Source organism: Adiantum capillus-veneris, chromosome 22 (assembly GCF_014529385.1).
Source record: "Adiantum capillus-veneris isolate H3 chromosome 22, ASM1452938v2, whole genome shotgun sequence".
In the NCBI taxonomy this organism is placed as follows: domain Eukaryota; kingdom Viridiplantae; phylum Streptophyta; class Polypodiopsida; order Polypodiales; family Pteridaceae; genus Adiantum; species Adiantum capillus-veneris.
Window position 1 is genome coordinate 123,742,824 of NC_140952.1, and position 16,960 is coordinate 123,759,783.

Genomic DNA, 16,960 nt, shown 5'->3' on the forward strand with positions numbered 1-16,960 from the left:
ATGCCTTGAGAAGATTTCCTCTTCACCAACTATTCACAGTTATTGGAAGATTTTGAACCAGAAGTCTTACATCACATGAAGGATTTTGAAGATCAATCTCTTATTACAGTCAACATGATTATGCCAGATTCCTCTAAAAAGTCTTTGAATAATGCAATGACATGGGATTTAGCAGTCAAAGCAAAAAGGTTTCGCAAGAATCAAAGGTTCAAGACAAAGGTTTCAGATAACTCAGAGACAAAAAATTTCAAAGATTCAATGCTTTTCCAAAATTCTATCAAAATCAGAAGTCATTCCTTTAGTCAAGGCTCTCATTTTAAATGGGAGGGAATGTCACGATTGTGACTATGTTGCAGTATTACATCTACTCCTAGTTGCAGATATGCAAAGTGCCATGCCAAGGAGAACCCCTACGTGCTTGGATGGTCACGACCCTTTGCTTAAGAGACGTGCCTCTTCGCCAAAAGCCACACTCCTTCGACTACTGGTCACAACCCTTCGCTCTATGGTTGCGACTCTTCAATGGTTGCAGCTCTTCGTCGAAAGGATGTGCCTTTGCTTTTGAAGTCATGTCTCTTCACCATGAGACGTGTCTTTTCATTTGTGTCTCTTCGTCTCCTATATGAGGAGCCTATTGTACTCAGTTTTGAAGCATTCGTACAATCAATCAAACACACATTCAGTCTATTGAGCCTCAGTTTGATCTTAAGTATGAAGTTTAAGTCTTAATTATAAGATTAGCACCAGTAATCCTCACAATCACCGGCGGCATCTTCTTCACAGCTGAAATTTGTGGCAGCATATTGGAGTCTTTGGCACCTTGTTCTCCTGCGGAAAGCACCATCGTCTTGGATGAAAATCGGCAGCAGCAAGTATTGATCCTTAGGGCTGGCTTTTTTTCTTCTCTCTGTGTCTGAGAGCGGAAAAGACTTCGCCTTTACAGCTCCTAGCAACCGGCCGAAATAGAGGCATTCTCGCCGGCAAGAATAGGGGAGGGGGAGGGGAGCCAAAGCTCGAGGAAGAGAGATTGCTCGCGCATCAGCCAAAAAGAGAGAGATCGTGCGCTGCAAGAGAGATAGCACTGGCCACCCACTTATTAAGTGGACGGCCTGCCTATTTTAAAAATGGTATGAACCTGTTAAAAACTCAATAAAACCTTATAAGCTGAAAATAATGCTTACACAATCACAACCCACGCGTCCTTGGATGTAGTCTCATGCACAAATGCAATGCTAACATCGACCTCTTTGCAGAAAAGCGTCTGATTTTCCAAAAAGCAACCCGCTTTCTTAGACAGAATCTGTTTTTCCTCATAGTTTCCTCTGAACCCATCTTCATTCAAGTGCTTGCTCATCCTTGTGCACAATTCTACCACAGTTCAGAATTTCCCCGCGACTATGGAATGTTCTCTTTCCGATGTTCCCATCACCCATCATGTGACGCATCAAGAATACCCATCACCTAGTCCTTTCTCACCGAACTTGCGGTACAATCTCCTTCTCGATGCTCTCTCACCCATCCTATGACGCATCAAAGATGTCCATTCCTGGATGGTCGAATACTTCTTTCCAATGCTCCCTGTTACCCATCTGAAGTGACGCATTAGAAGTACCCTTCCTTGGTGGCCTTACAGAGAATCCCGTTCACAATGCTCACGTCGTTACTCTGAATGACACACTAGAAATATATGTACTCGGATGTTTCCAATGAGAAAACCCTCTCGCTTGTATTTCCGATAATTTACTTAGAGTTATTTTTCCTAGTGTCCAAAGCGGGAAAACCCTTTCACTTATAAATTCAATAATTCATTTAAATTTATTTTGTGTCAGATAAAGCTAATTTAGCAACATCCCTTTCATTTATAAACAGATGTTCTCAACTGTAGAGGTCCAACTGAACTGCCCGGTGAACACCAGAGGTAAGCTGGTTCTTTCTCAAAAGAGAACTTAAAGGTTCAATTAAACAAAAATTCAATAACTCAAATACTTACCGGTTTGAAAGTAGATGGGGTACTCAACTCCATTAGGAGAAATTATGTCTTGACTCTAGTTCCTCGAGGATATCTTTCACTAATCATCTATCTTACAAGTCATGTAGATTCAATTCCTCCTCCTCAACCCCGAGAAGAATAATCCTCCTAGAAATCAATCTAGGTATCTGTGCTTGTGCGTAATTTGTGTGTATGGTCTTGAGGATATTAAACCATTTGTATCCTCCCGCATACGGAATGTCCAAATCATAGAGCATTAATCTCATGTGAGGAGATCTTCCTTTGGCAAACAGAGTCCGCCATCTCACTAGAGAAAGTTGTTGTTCTAGGCCTTTGCTCAGTGTAGACCAATTGTTCCGATCTGATGATCCTTTGTGCACTGTGGCACATCTTTCACGTTTTCCTTTTGCCGGTTGTTAGCACCGGCAATGTCTACTTGACACCCATTAACGTCTCATCCGTACGACGATCATCAAGAATTTTTTCTCACTTCGCAAGCATCAATGATGGCTTGCAAAACCTTAAGTTCTAGCCATAGCGTTCTTTGAACGTATGTTCCCAATAATGTTCTCCCAAAGGTAGTTCTTTCAATCTTGAACGGTTAGCCAATCATTACACAATTCCTTCCGATGTGGGAAATTGCGAGAGACGAGCTCTCAATTCCCTCTACACACGGAGTGTGAAAATCTACAGACGGTTCCCGATTCTGTTTCCAAAATTCCTAAGCGCAAGCCGAGGCCTCCTTGCTCCTCCTCCGTAACGGAGTACCTGCAAAGGTGCAAAAGTGCAAACGCAAAACAACTCATAGAGCATATTGACAATCGGTACTTGACCCTCCAAGTGCGGAAAAGCGACCTTTGCACGCTGGCTTCACACAATCACCTGCAGATTCTCGATGGTGGAGACTTGAATAGCTAGCATTGGTGAAACTAGGAGACAGAGAGAAAACGTTGAGTGGTTTTATAGGCACCTGGGATTGGCAGGAATAGCCGGTGTGAACAATCTCTTAAGTCAAACTGTCGTTCCGCCCGGCCGGCCGTTGCGTGTTCCACATGGCATTCTGCCTGTTTTGGGGGCCATTGCGGCTAGCGTTCCGGCTACTGTCTAGAACAGGCCACCGTTCCGTGAGCGTCTCCGTTTTCGCCAAGAAGACCCTCTTGCGAACGTATTCCGGGAACGGATGGCCCCCTTCCCCACCCGTTCCCTGTTACTTTGGCTCCTACTCCCTCGCAAAGTACTCCTGCAAACAAATACTTAGGAGATCAAAACATGAAAAAGCTTACCTTCGAAGTCTCGACCCTCGCAACGCAGCTCGATTCTTGAAAAAGCAACTTCTCGAAGGAGATATCGTCGCAAAGAACCTTCACTTCCAATCCTACACACAAAAGAGGTGTGTTCTCAGGTTCCTTCTCATAAATCAGCCCTATCTACAACGTTTATGGACTGAAAACAGAGAAAAGCAGCATCTTGTCAGGATGGAAACACTCTCCATAGGCACTTCTTCACGATGGAACTCGCCTAGTGGGTCCTGACGACCTCTCGTACACATGGGGCAGCCATAAGCATCACCAGCGACGTCTTCTTCACGGCTGAAATCTGTGGCAGCATACTGGAGTCTTTGGCACCTTGTTCTCCTGCCGCAAGCACCATCGTCTTGGATGAAAATCGGCAGCAGCAAGTGTTGATCCTTAGCGCTGGCTTTTTTTCTTCTCTCTGTGTCTGAGAATGGGAAAGACTTCACCTTTATAGCTCCTAGCCGCCGGCAGGAATAGGGGAGGGGGACGGGCGCCAAAGCTTGAGGGAGAGAAATCGCTTGCACATCAGCCAAAAAGAGAGAGAGATCGTGCACTGCAAGAGAGATAGCACTGGTTTTTTATAATAATAAAAATTAGTACCCCTTTGTTTAAACTGGCCACCCACTTATTAAGTGGACGGCTTGCCTATTTTAAAAATGGTATGAACCTGTTAAAAACTCAATAAAATCTTATAAGCTGAAAACAATGCTTACACAATCACAACCCAAGCGTCCCTAGATGTAGTCTCATGCACAGATGCAATGCTCACATCGACCTCTTTGCGGAAAAGCAACCCGTTTTCTTAGAAAGGATCTGTTTTTCCTCGAAGTTTCCTCCGAACCATCTTCATTCAAGTGCTTGATCATCCTTGTGCACAATTGTAACACAATTCAGAATTTCCTCCCGACTATGGAATACTCCCTTTTCGATGTCCCTCTCACCCGCCATGTGACGCATCAAGAATACCCATCACCTAGTCCTTTCTCACCGAACTTACAGTACTGTCACAAAGTGATGACGTGGCTACCGACAGCAGAAACCCTAATTTCTGCCAGAAACCCTAATTTCCTGCAAACCCTAATTTCTGCCAAAAACCCTAATATGCAAAACCCTAATTTCTAGAAACCCTAACCCTAACTGCTAGCTGAAACCCTAAAGTGGCTGGAAACCAGAATCTAGCGGCTGATATGCCACGTGGCAGTAGTACGGTATTTCCGGAATTTGCGGAGCTGGGAAAAAGCAGCAAGCGATGCAATTTTCTTGAGCTTTTGGCTACGCAAGTTGAATTGGAGAGAGAGACAGAGCTGATTTGCTTTATTTTTGGCTCTCTTGAGAGAGAGAGAGAATTTTGCTTTAGAACTGAAAGCTTCTGGGGCTCTGCTTTTGGGCATCCATTGTAACCTTTAAGTAAACGGTTTAGGGCTCACTCTGTAGAGCATCTGGACGCAAAGTCTGAGAGTGAAACCCTAACCGCTCTTTGTACTTTGGCATTGATTTAATACATAAAGAAATACCGAAAGAGGCGCCAGTCTTTGGGGCCAATATCTCTAGGCACGGAACTCCGTCGGGCCAATGTAAATCTATTGTGATGGCTTCACGCAAGGATCAGTCGACTCCCTCATCATCTGGAGATGTGGGCAGGGATCACAACGAAGATTCCGGCAGAGAGTACGGCCCGCCTCGGCCTACTCAAGCAGAGCAAAGAGAGATGAAGCGACGTCAATTGATCGGCGATGCAACAAAGACGATGCTCAGTTTTGCAAAGGATCCGAAACTAGCAAAATATATGAGCGAGACTTCTTTTCAGGAAGTGCATGCGAAGTGGCAGAAAACCACAACACCACCCCCGAAACCCGCTCTCAAGAAACCTTCTGATCAAAAGCAATATTCAGAGAAAGAATTAGAAGAGGTGGTTGATGCACGGATTGCTCAGCTTTTTGACGCGCAAAAGAAAGCTAAAAGCACGGCAAAAAGAGAAGAAAGGCACTGACTTCCCGGGTTATTTGGGTTGTCAATCGACGTTTGACAAGGCAAAGAAACAGAAGAAGCGTCTTCGATTTGAAGGAGTACCCAGTTCTTCTTCTTCTTCTTCTTTTTCTTAGAATAACACGGTGTCCATCTTCGGAAGACCAAGAAAGATACAATAAATGCTTACTAGGAGAGATTCTGGAGCTCTTTTCTACCTCCCTCTTCATTCAAGAAGATCTCGTTCAGAGAACACATTGAGCGGTTTACCTTGGGTCTACCTACAGAGATCCGAGATCACTGCTTGGAACAGAAGTCAGCTTCTATTCAGGAGTTGATCAGTCATGCAAAACGGGGCTTTGCCATTCACTCTGGCAGTCTGACCTACCCCACCGATGAGGTCATGACACAACGAGCCAAACAGACTTCAGCGAATGAAAGTAGAAAGAGAAAGAGCAACCCAAAAAAGAAGGATGCACGACCCAAGCTTACTCCTGAGGAGAGAGCTCGCTTCATCAAGGAGGGGAAGTGCTTTGGATGCGGGGAACATGGACATATCTCCGCAAAGTACCCTAGCAAGGCACTGAATGAACAAGATGAAGAAAGGCCAGAAAGTTCAAAAGCAGCTGAGAGACGTGGCAGAAAAGGCAGATAAAAAGCAGAGCTGGTACCACATGGCGTGGGACCTGCATCGAATCAAATGAATGAAGTACAAACTTTGCCGCTTTTAGGGCAAAGTGAAGGATCATGAAGCTCTTTTGAAGGAGCCAAGGCCAACTTCTTTTCACTTGAAATTGGCGGCTCGATTTGGAATTACGCCCGACAGACTGACGCCACAGGCGGAGGTAGTTCGACTGGCACCCGGATACGGAATGTTGCCATTACACTGAGCATTGGTAAACTTCGTTTGCAATAACAGGAGTTCAAGGCACGCGAGTGACGTTCCACTCGGAATCCCTTGGTACCACAAGAACTACGCCATGGTTGACTATCGGGCCGAGAAAGCAACTTTGACAAATGAAGGGCTCAGAGATTGTACTTGATGAACTTCAGTTTCTTTACGCATTCTTTTGGGAGAGAACTGAACGATGGATAAACATCAAATACGTTTTGACCTGAACAAAAGAACGCCAAGATTTTTCTCCACACTCACGCCGATTGTTTTTTTAGAGGGCCTGAAGATCATACCATTGATCTGATACCTGAAAGCACGCCACCGAATCGGCCACCTTACCGTGTGAGCCGATCACTGAACGAAGAGATTATGAACCAAGTGAAAGACCTCTTGGAAAAGGGTCTTGTCCAGCCTAGTACTTCACCATATTGCTCTCCAATGTTGGTGGTTTTGAAGAAAGACGGATCTTGGAGAATGTGCATCGATTTTAGAGCTCTCAACAAAATCACCATCAAGAACAGATTTCCGATTCCTAGGATCGATGATATACTCGACAGATTACAGGGATCCTCGTGCTTTAGCAAGATTGATCTGAAGAGTGGAGTGGATATCATCAAATCAAAATCGCGCGGAGAGACGTCTACAAGACAACTTTCCGGACGACTTTTGGGTTATTTGAGTTTTTGGTGATGCCTTTTGGCTTAACCAATGCTCCTACGACATTTAGCCGAATGATGGACAGGATTTTTCAAGAGTACAGGCTATTTGTTGGCACTTTCTTTGATAATATCATTGTTTTCTCCAAGAATGAGGCAGAACACAGAGATCATCTGGTTCAGGTCTTTCAGGCATTACGAGATCACAAGTTAGTGATTAATGCAAATTCCTACCAGAGATACACTTTTTGGGACACATTGTCTCAGCAGCAGGAGTGCAAATGGATCCGGCCAAGATAGAGAGTATACGTGATTGGCCCAATTTGAAGAATGTCCATGAAGTTAGAAGCTTCTTGGGACTGTGATCGTACTACAGGCGGTTCATACAAAAGTTTGCAGAGGTTGCTTCCCCTTTGCATATCTTGACACAGAAAGGAGTCCCTTTCTCGTGGGGACCCTCAGAGGTGACTGCCTTTCAGACATCGAAAGAGAAATTGACTACGCGACCAGTTTTGACTTTGCCGGACTTGCAGAAGTCATTTGAAGTATATTGTGATGCTTGTGGTCGTAGTCTGGGTGCGGTCTTAATGCAAGAAGGCCATGTCATTGCTTACGAGAGCCGATTGTTCTCAAGGCCGGAGATGACAGCATAGATTTATGAGAAAGAGCTTTTGGCGGTTATCCATGCTTTTACTCAATGGCGGCATTGCCTACTCGGAGCGGATTTTACTGTCTTTACAGACCATCAGAGTTTGCGCTACTTCTTGTCACACAAGCAATTTTCGAAAAAGCAGATGCGGTGGGCGAACATCTTGCCACAGTTTCACTTCCAGATTGTCCATGTGCACGGACAGAAGAATGTGGTGGCAGATGCTTTGTCTCGAAAACCGTTGGTTCTGGCTATTTCCGCGATACATCATAGGAGCTTCGATGATATGGTCGACCAATATGCCAAAGATACAGATTTTGCAGACGTTTTCACACGGATACGGGATGGGGAGACACTAGCAGGATACTCCATTCGGGAAGGCTACTTGATGAGAAAAACCATCTTGTGCGTTAAACAGCCGTTGAGGGAAAAGGTTATGACTGAATGCCACTATCCACCTTTTTACGGATCACCGCGGCATTGCTACCACCATGAAAGAGGTAGAGAGATACTTCTTTTGGCCGAGACTCAAAAAGGATGTGGAAGAGTTTGTGCGCACTTGCTAAGTATGCCAGAAGGTCAAGTTTGACACGCATAAGGCACAGGGATTGTTACAGCCTTTACCCATACCCACCCGCCCCTAGGAAAGTATTGCAATGGATTTCATTTTTGATCTCCCAAGAACACAAAATGGTCATGATGATTTTCCGATTACATGGCATGCCTGAGACGATTCTCTCCGACAGAGACCCCAGATTTACGAGTTTGTTTTGGAAGGCAATTTGGGAGAACATTGGCACGCGGTTGCAGTTCTCGTCATCGTTCCACTTGCAGACTGACGGGCAATCTAAGATTGCCAATTCAGTGGTTTTAGATTTATTGAAGTCATCTCGGATCAGAAGACTCAATGGGAAAAGTACTTACCTTTGGTGGAATTTGCCTACAATAACACGATCCACTCTTCGACGGGGAAGGCGCCATTTGAGATTGTTGAAGGTGCTGCGAAGGTTCCACCCTTCCTTTGCACAAAAGATAAGATTTTTGAAGCGGATGAATATACGCAAGACTTAGATACGGCTTTTGCCAAGGTTCGCGAGACTTTGCAGAAGTCTTAAGAACGACAGAAAAAGGCAGTAGATCGCCATCGTCACAATTTGAAATTGAAGGAGGATGATTGGGTGCTCTTACGTTTTAAGAAGGCAGCTTGAGAAAGAAAAAGGGAAAGGAGAGGCTTTTTCCAAAGCTTAGTATGCGATACTACGGACCTTTCCAGATCACTGAAAAGATAAATGTGTCTCCTTCCGACTGAAACTGCCAGATACTTGGAGGATTCACAATGCATTCCATGTGAGTCTCTTGAAACCTTTTAAAGGTGATGTGCCTGATGATGGGGAGCCTGATGAGCAACCCGAAGTGGAAGAAAACTAGGAGATCCTTGTTCCTGAACAGATTTTGGCACATAAGGATACGAAGAAAGGTAAAGTCCGAAGCCGGTTCTTGGTTAAGTTCAAGAACTATCCTGCATTTGATGCGAAGTGGATGGAGGAGGAGGACCTAGCAGATACTCCTCGGATTGTGAAACTTTACCTCGATGTTTTTGGTTTAGCATAGTCTACTCCAAATGGAACCCAGAATTCAGCTTGGCCGGAGATCTGGTGCAGTGGGATGCACAAGAGGGAAGTTACTCTGCTCCTTTGTCAACACATGCCTCGATTTTGATACTAAAGTCATTGATGCCTCTTTGAGCTTCAGGGATACTGAGAGCTCACAGTATTCTGCTGAATGACTTTATGATATGGAATTCCTGATTATGATACTGATTTGTTCTTGACTTCTTTTGAGTGCAAGAACTGATAGACGAAATGACTGCAGCATTTTGGTCTGATTGATCTGGAATAGACACGGTTGCAATAGGGGTTAGTCAATCCGACATCGATGAGGTCCAGATTGGACCTAGATGCGATTGCTAGCTACATTGCCGATAAATCATGCTCTAAGATCCGAATGAATGTTGAATGTCATGTGATGTCCTGTAATGTCTAGTGATGTCCTGTGATGTCGTGTGATGTGACTGTCAATTTGGAACATGTGCTAGATGTGTGTTCCTAGTACGTAGGTACTAACAATCAGTGTCTGCTAAGACGGTTTATGGCTTCTGTCGGTTTTGCAGGCATAATCGCGGTCGATTACAATGCTTTCAAGAGGGGGGTATGTCACAGAGTGATGACGCGGCTACCGACAGCAGAAACCCTAATTTCTGCCAAAAACCCTAATTTACAAAAACCCTAATTTCTGGAAACCCTAACCCTAACTACTGGCTGAAACCCTAAAGTGGCTGGAAACCCTAATCTGGCGGCTGATATGCCACGTGGTAGCAATACAGTATTTCCGGAATTTGCGGAGCTGGGAAAAAGCAGCAAGCGACGCAATTTTCTTGAGCTTTTGGCTACGCAAGTTGAATTGGAGAGAGAGAGAGCTGGTTTGCTTTATTTTTGGCTCTCTTGAGAGAGAAGAGAGAGAGAGAGAGAGAGAGAGAGAGAGAGAGAGAGAGAGAGAGAGAGAGAGAATTTTGCTTTTGAACTGAAAGCTTTTGGGGCTCTGCTTTTGGGCATCCCTTGTAACCTTTAAGTAAACGGTTTAGGGCTCACTCTGCAGAGCATCTGGACGCAGAATCTAAGAGTGAAACCCTAACCGCTCTTTGTACTTTGACATTGATTTAATACATAAAGAAATACCGAAAGGGGTGCCAGTCTTTGGGGCCAATATCTCTAGGCGCAGAACTCCATCGGAAAGGGGCGCCAGTTTTTGGGGCCAATAACTCTAGGCACGGAACTCCGCCGGGCCAATGTAAATCTATTGTGATCTGTTAATTGTTTTGAAGTGGTTATTTGGTGCTGTCGCAATTGATTCTTGACTTGGAGTGTCCAAGTCTGTTACAGGTACAATCTCCTTCGCAATGCTCTGTCACCAATCCTATGACGCATCAGAGATGTCGGTTCTGTTAGATTCTTCATCTCCATATACTTCGCACCCAGCCTACATGCTTCACACACATCACGTGCACTGGCCCTTGGTTGTGGGTTGGCCACCCGTACACCTGCTAGACAGGGATCTTCACGCAGATTTAGGGTTTTGCTCAGCACTTTGCCGAGCCAGACCTATTCTAGCCGTTTTCCATTGTTTCCATATTCATGGGTTTTTGTGCTAGGTCGTTGGGATTTCTGGTTTGCCCTACCTCCTCCTATTCTCCTATATATAGGAGGGGGAGGCTGCACTCTCCCATTCATCTCATCTTGTCTTGTACACAATAGTTTGTCGTCTGGAGTTATTGAGGCTTGCCAGCCTTTTCCATTTCTCTCTCTTGTGTTGATCGCCATTGTCTTTCTTTCTCTCTCCACCTTCCGCTGCACACTCTGACATGGTATCAGAGCTCTAGGCCTGAGGATCTACCATCGCCTACCCGTGGGAGGACTTTGCGGAGGATTTCAACGCGGAGAATTACGTCAGCTCCACCAGCGTTTTTTAGGACCTGTGTTTTTCACAACCAGCCTAGCGTTTTTGGTGGCGAACAACCTCTTCTGCATATCTTTGCTCTCGCCCTCCCTCATTCTACCTCATCACCACTTGCTATCCTCTCCTCTGCATCAGCGTTTTTCAGCCATCTAACTTGGCGTCTTTTGCAGGAGAGCAATCTGCACCAGCGTTTTTTTTCAGCCAGCACTTGGCCTAGGGATTTTTGTTCCAAAAGGGCAGCCCTTTGGCCTTGAGTTTTTGGCAGACAGGCAGCCTTTGGACCAGCGTTTTTACCCTCTGCTTGAGCCTTTCCTTCTTGCGATCTTGGACAGCCGGAGCCCCGCTCTTTGCCCCTTCGTCTCCTCACTTGGAAGCTGATAGCCACGTGACCTACCGGCATCTTCCCGATCACTTACTTGCTGTTTTGGTGCATTTACAGCCCTCACCTTACCTCCTCGGTATCCGGTGTCCATCACTTGGCGTTTTGCTCAAACCCCGGCGTTTCTCGCAAGGTGCCAAGCTCCCTTTTGCTGCAATTTCAGGTTTGGACAGCACCTCGACTTTGCTTCATCGGCATCCCTTCAGGTTTCCCTTGCCTCTCCCATCACTTACCCTCTACTTCGGAGTCTTTTGGCGTTCTATTCGGCGTGATTTTCTGATCCTATCCTCACCTATCACTTGGGAGGAGTTCTTACCCGCTGTGGAGCAGATAGCTTCACGCATTCAGGACATAGCCACCTCAGACGCCTCTGCGGCTGCTTCTGCATTGGTTTCTACGTCCAGTCGGGGTGCTAGTGCTCTCGGACAGCCCGGACATGGTTGTACACCTTCTCGCCCCGACATTTGTAACAAACTTGGACACCCCAAGTCTAGATTTTGTCGCGACACAATAGAGATTCACTTCAAAACAGTTCACAATTCAAGAGTCGACACGGCCCGGCGTAGTTCCATGCCAAGAGAGATTGGCCCCAAAGATTGGCGTCCCTTTCGGTATTTCTTTTATATTAATCTTTGACCAAAGTACAACTGCCGCAGTGCTCGCTCTCAGACTCTGAGAAGTGAGCCCCCCATGGGTCACTTATAAACATTACAAGGGGTGCTAAAAGCAGAGTCCCAAAAGCATGAAAACTCAAAAGCAACTTAATCCCAAAAGCTACCAAAAAAGACAATCAGCACACCTTGTGAAAATTCGTACAATCACGTCAGCACTGTCAGCGCAATCTGCGGAAATCCGTACAACCACATCAACAGTCAGCCCTTCACACAGGCATCCAAGAAAGAGGGCCATCTGCGGCGTCCGTACAGATGCCACAACAGCAGGCTTCTACGCAATTTTTAAGATCTTTGTGTCCCTTGGGAACCTCGTCCCTTGGCCATAAGCTGGGACAACTTTATTAGGTGGGGTCATGCCACGTAAGCACTTTGTGACATACCCCCTTCTTGAAAGAATTGTAATCGCCCTCGATTACACCTGCAAAACAGACACAGGCCATAAACCATTTCAGTAGACACCGACTCTAAGTACCGACGCGCTAGGAGCTGAACGACGGGCTCGCTGCTGCTGCCGCTCACCCCCTCGCACCTGAACTCCCTAGTGCTTACCCCCCCCCCCCCCTGTCGCCTGCCCCTCCTCTTGCGCCCACCCTCAGCCCCCGCTCCCGCTGCCCACTGCGCTGCCCTGCCGCTCCCCCTGCCCGCCCGCCCTCAGCCCCCGCTGCCCGCTGCCCACTGCGCTGCCCCTGCCTGCCAGCCCTCAGCCCCCGCTGCTCGCTGCCCCCCCCTTTGTTTCGCTGCCCTCACCCTCGCCTCGCTACGCTCCCTGTCCCGGCCTCCCCCACCCCTCTTCATTCACTGAAACCCCCCCCCCCCCCCCCCCAGCGCGTGGCTCATTTCGTACTGTTTTTTCTTCTCACGCCGTGGTTTCTTCTATCGATTGGCTTTGGCAGTGCTGGTTCTTCGACAGTGCTTGCTGGGGTCCCTTTGCGGAAAAACTGCTTTACCCACTCTTTCTCCGACACAGTAGTAGACACAAATGGAGGCTCCAGCTTCGCCACAGAGGGACTCGCCCGAAGCCCCCTCGCCCGACCCCGTTGAGCCCACCATTCAACTTGCTCTCTCGCCGACAGAGCAAGCGAGCCTTGCCGCAGAGGTAGAGCGATTGCAGGCGACTTCGGTCATCTGCAAGATTCTCGGCACCCGACCTAGCAGAGGAGAGCTGCGAGACCTTCTCCAGGCCCGCCTTCTCGCAGAGGTGGGCAAGATCTTGGATGTACAGATTCTCGACGGGGTTACTATCAAATCGAGTTTGAGACCTCCGAGATGGCGTCCAAGGTCATAGCTATGAGTCCACTGGCCATCCGAACATCACGTGCCCACTTTCGACAGTGGAGACATGGTTTCGACCCAGCTTCGGATGTTCTAGTAGAGGAGGCAGACATCCCTATTGGAATTAGGGTTGCAGAGAAAAACACACAGCTTGGAGAAGACGAAGGAAGCTCAAGGCACACAATAGAGAGTGTATTACTTAGTGTGCAATGGAAAGATAGATAGCCCTAGAGTGATGGGCGTATATACAATGCACGGGGGAAAAAACCTCCTAAAGAGGGAAAAAATGCCCCGGCGGTCCTAGTGTGTTCACACACATCACTACCACATGTATATGGTAACAAATCCCCGCTGGAGTGATGCTGTGAACGAGAGCTGGCACATGAGTAAAGGAAAGTGCCATGCCCTGAGGACAGGATCAGTCCACAAAGGGGAGTAAGCCCAAAGCTTTGCGGAAAGCTTCAAGCTTCTCACGAGACAATGCCTTTGTGAAAAGATCTGCAAGGTTGTCCTGTGTTGGCACATAAGCCAAGCTGATCTCTCCTGCTGAGAGCCTCTCCCTGACATAGTGGTAATGCACCTCAATGTGCTTTGTGCGAGCATGAAAAACTAGGTTTCTCGCAACTGCCAATGCGCTCTGACTGTCAGTGTAGATAGTGTTGGCAGTGTCCTGTCCAACACCCAAATCAGCCATAAGGCGTCTGAGCCATACACACTCAACCGTAGCTGTGAAGATTGCCCTGTACTCAGCCTCACAACTCGAAGTGGCCACAGTAGGTTGCTTCTTGCTCAACCATGATATACATGAACTGCCAAGCATGAAACAAAAACCACTTGTGGACACTCTCGTGTCAAAACAACCAGCCCAATCTGAGTCCGAAAAAGCATGTAAGTCTGGCGGCAATGATCCCCCCTTGGGATAAAACAAGCCAAGATGTAACGTGCCACTAAGGTAGCGGAAAATCCTCTTGACAGCCTGCCAATTCTTAGACCCTGGGCTATGCATAAATCTGCTGACCTGTGAAACTGCAAACTGAATATCCGGCCTCGTGTTGCATACATAAATGAGGCAGCCAACAGCAGTTTGGTAAAGAGTGACATCAGCAGGATCGCCAGCATCATGTAGACTCAACTTCAAACCTGTTTCCATGGGAGTGGCAATAGGTTTGCAATCCTCAAGTCCAAACTTACATAGCAATGTCTCTATGTAACTTTTCTGACACAAGGCAATACCACCATCACACTGCTTAAACTGTATACCCAAGTAATGATGCAACAACCCCAAATCTTTCATCTTGAAAGTAGCATTCAAATCAGCCTTAAATTCAGCAATATGTCTCTCATTTGGTCCAGTGATCAGCAAATCATCAACATAAAGAACCACGATGAGAAATACATCACCCTCACGCTTTACATACAATATGCTTTCTGTTGGACTGTTACGAAAGCCTTGTTTGACCAAATGAGTGTCAGCTTTCTCATACCAAGCACGAGGAGATTGCTTCAACCCATACAAAGCCTTGTTACATTTGCACACTTTGTCCTCTTGTCCTTTTATGACAAAACCGCGAGGCTGCATTACATAAACTTCCTCAAATATGTCACCATTCAAGAAAGCAGTAACAATGTCTGATTGATGTACATCCCAACCAAAATGAGCTGCCAATGCACATAGCAAACACACAGTAGTCATACGACAAGTGGGAGCAAAAGTCTCTTCATAATCTATGCCTTTTTGCTGTGCATAACCCTTTGCAACAAGTCGAGCCTTATGGCGATCGATCTCACCATCCGGTTTGCGTTTCAACTTGTAAACCCACTTTGTACCAATGGCCTTTTTGCCAGGAGGCAAATCACATAACGTCCATGTGTCATTTTCTATAAGTGCATCATATTCTGATTGCATGGCAGCCATCCAATTTTCTGAATTCTGTGCTTCATCAAAAGACAGAGGTTCCTCAACATCATGTAAACTAGACACAGCCAAAGCATAACAATCTGATGAAAAAGATGCATGGCGAGAGCCTGAACAAGTACGACTAGACAAAGGTGCATCCAATTTACTGTCACGCAAAGTGTGCACCAGCCATTTTGGCATACCTCTAGCCTGCTCATTTTCAGTCCTTTCCTCATCAAGTACATCATGTACATCTGCATCAGTAATAGGCTGATCTAAAACATTTTCAGAAACCCCCATAGGCTGTACATTTGCCTCATTGGAACTTACATTCGTATTTCCACCACTGAAAAGAGGCAACAAAGTGTCATAAATGTCCTGTGAGCTTACATTACTGCTCTAGTACATGACAACAAGGGCTGAACAGAATCTTCCACAAACACTACATCCCGAGAAACCAGAATACGTTTTGTTTGCGGATGATACAAACTGTAACCTTTGCTTTCAGCACTATAACCAACAAAAATACATTTGACAGCCTTATCATCCAATTTTCTGCGCTGCACTTGTGGCACCAAAGTATACGCCAAACAGCCAAAAACACGCATGTGCTCAATAGAAGGCTTTCTATCCTGCCATGCTTCATATGGAGTAATAGACTGCAAAGCTTTCGTAGGACACCTGTTTAGTACATAAGTGGCACACATGATGGCCTCAAGCCAAAAAGAATGCGGTAAAGCTTGACTTTTGACCATACATTGTGCCATTTCCGTCAGTGACCTGTTTTTCCTCTCAGCAACACCATTTTGCTGAGGCGTATAAGACACTGTACATTGGTGTTTTATCCCACGACTAGCCAGAAATGCATTAAATTCATGAGACATATACTCCCCCCCTCGATCGGAACGGAGGGTGCCCATAGTACATTTCGAGACATTTTCAGCCATAGCCAGAAATTGTTTGAAGCACATAAAAACTTCGGACTTCGCTTTAAGCGGAAATACCCATGCATGCCTGGAGTAATCATCAATGAAAGTCACGAAGTACAGGTAATTGCCCAAGGACGGAGTTTGCATGGGCCCACAAACATCACTATGCACAAGCTGCAACCTGCATGTGGCCCGAACTGAACCATCCTTTGGAAACTTAGAACGCTGCATCTTACCCAAAATACAGCCTTCACAAACATGTTTGACAGGTGCTTCAAGAGGTGGCAAAGAAGCAACCATATCAGATTTCTGCAAACGCAGCAAACTGGTAAAATTCAGATGACCAAAACGTGCATGCCAAAGTTTTGCATCTGAAATAGCCCTTGAATCTACAACAGCATTTGCAAAATTTTGTCCACACTTGTCATACAAAGTGAGCTTATACAGCCCACGGCACAAAAGCCCAGATGCAACAATTTCATCACCAAAACTGAGATCATGAACTGTACATCTGTCATCCACAAATTTGACTACAAGTCCAAGTCTAGCAAGTGCGAATACAGACAAGAGATTCTTCTTGATCCCAGGTACATAAAGTGCATCAACAAGTGTGAAGGAACTGCCATTCGCAGCAGTGAGCACAATCTTTCCAACTCCTTGAACTGGATAAGAGGCGTTGTTGGCACAAGTGACTGAATTCCCATGAGGGACAGACTCGAGAGAGGTAAACAATTCACGATGTGAGGTAATGTGCTTTGTAGCACCACTGTCGAAATACCACACATGTGAATCTGCAGCAACTGACAAGCATGCATCATGGACAGCAGGATTGTAAGTGCACTCTGC

The 16,960-nt window shown here is 46.1% G+C and overlaps 1 protein-coding gene across 2 annotated transcripts in view; it reads right to left on the reverse strand.

The window, feature by feature from the left end:
• Nucleotides 1-16,960, reverse strand: part of LOC147430150 (uncharacterized) — a 75,009-nt gene that overhangs the window by 17,222 nt on the left and 40,827 nt on the right. The window contains exon 2 of one of the 2 annotated variants that reach the window (XR_015185845.1): nucleotides 3,274-3,838. The exons of the other annotated variant lie outside the window; for it this stretch is intronic. The gene's annotated coding sequence lies outside the window, so the exon portion shown is untranslated. The remainder of the gene's footprint in view (nucleotides 1-3,273; nucleotides 3,839-16,960) is intronic. 2 annotated transcript variants of the gene reach the window in all.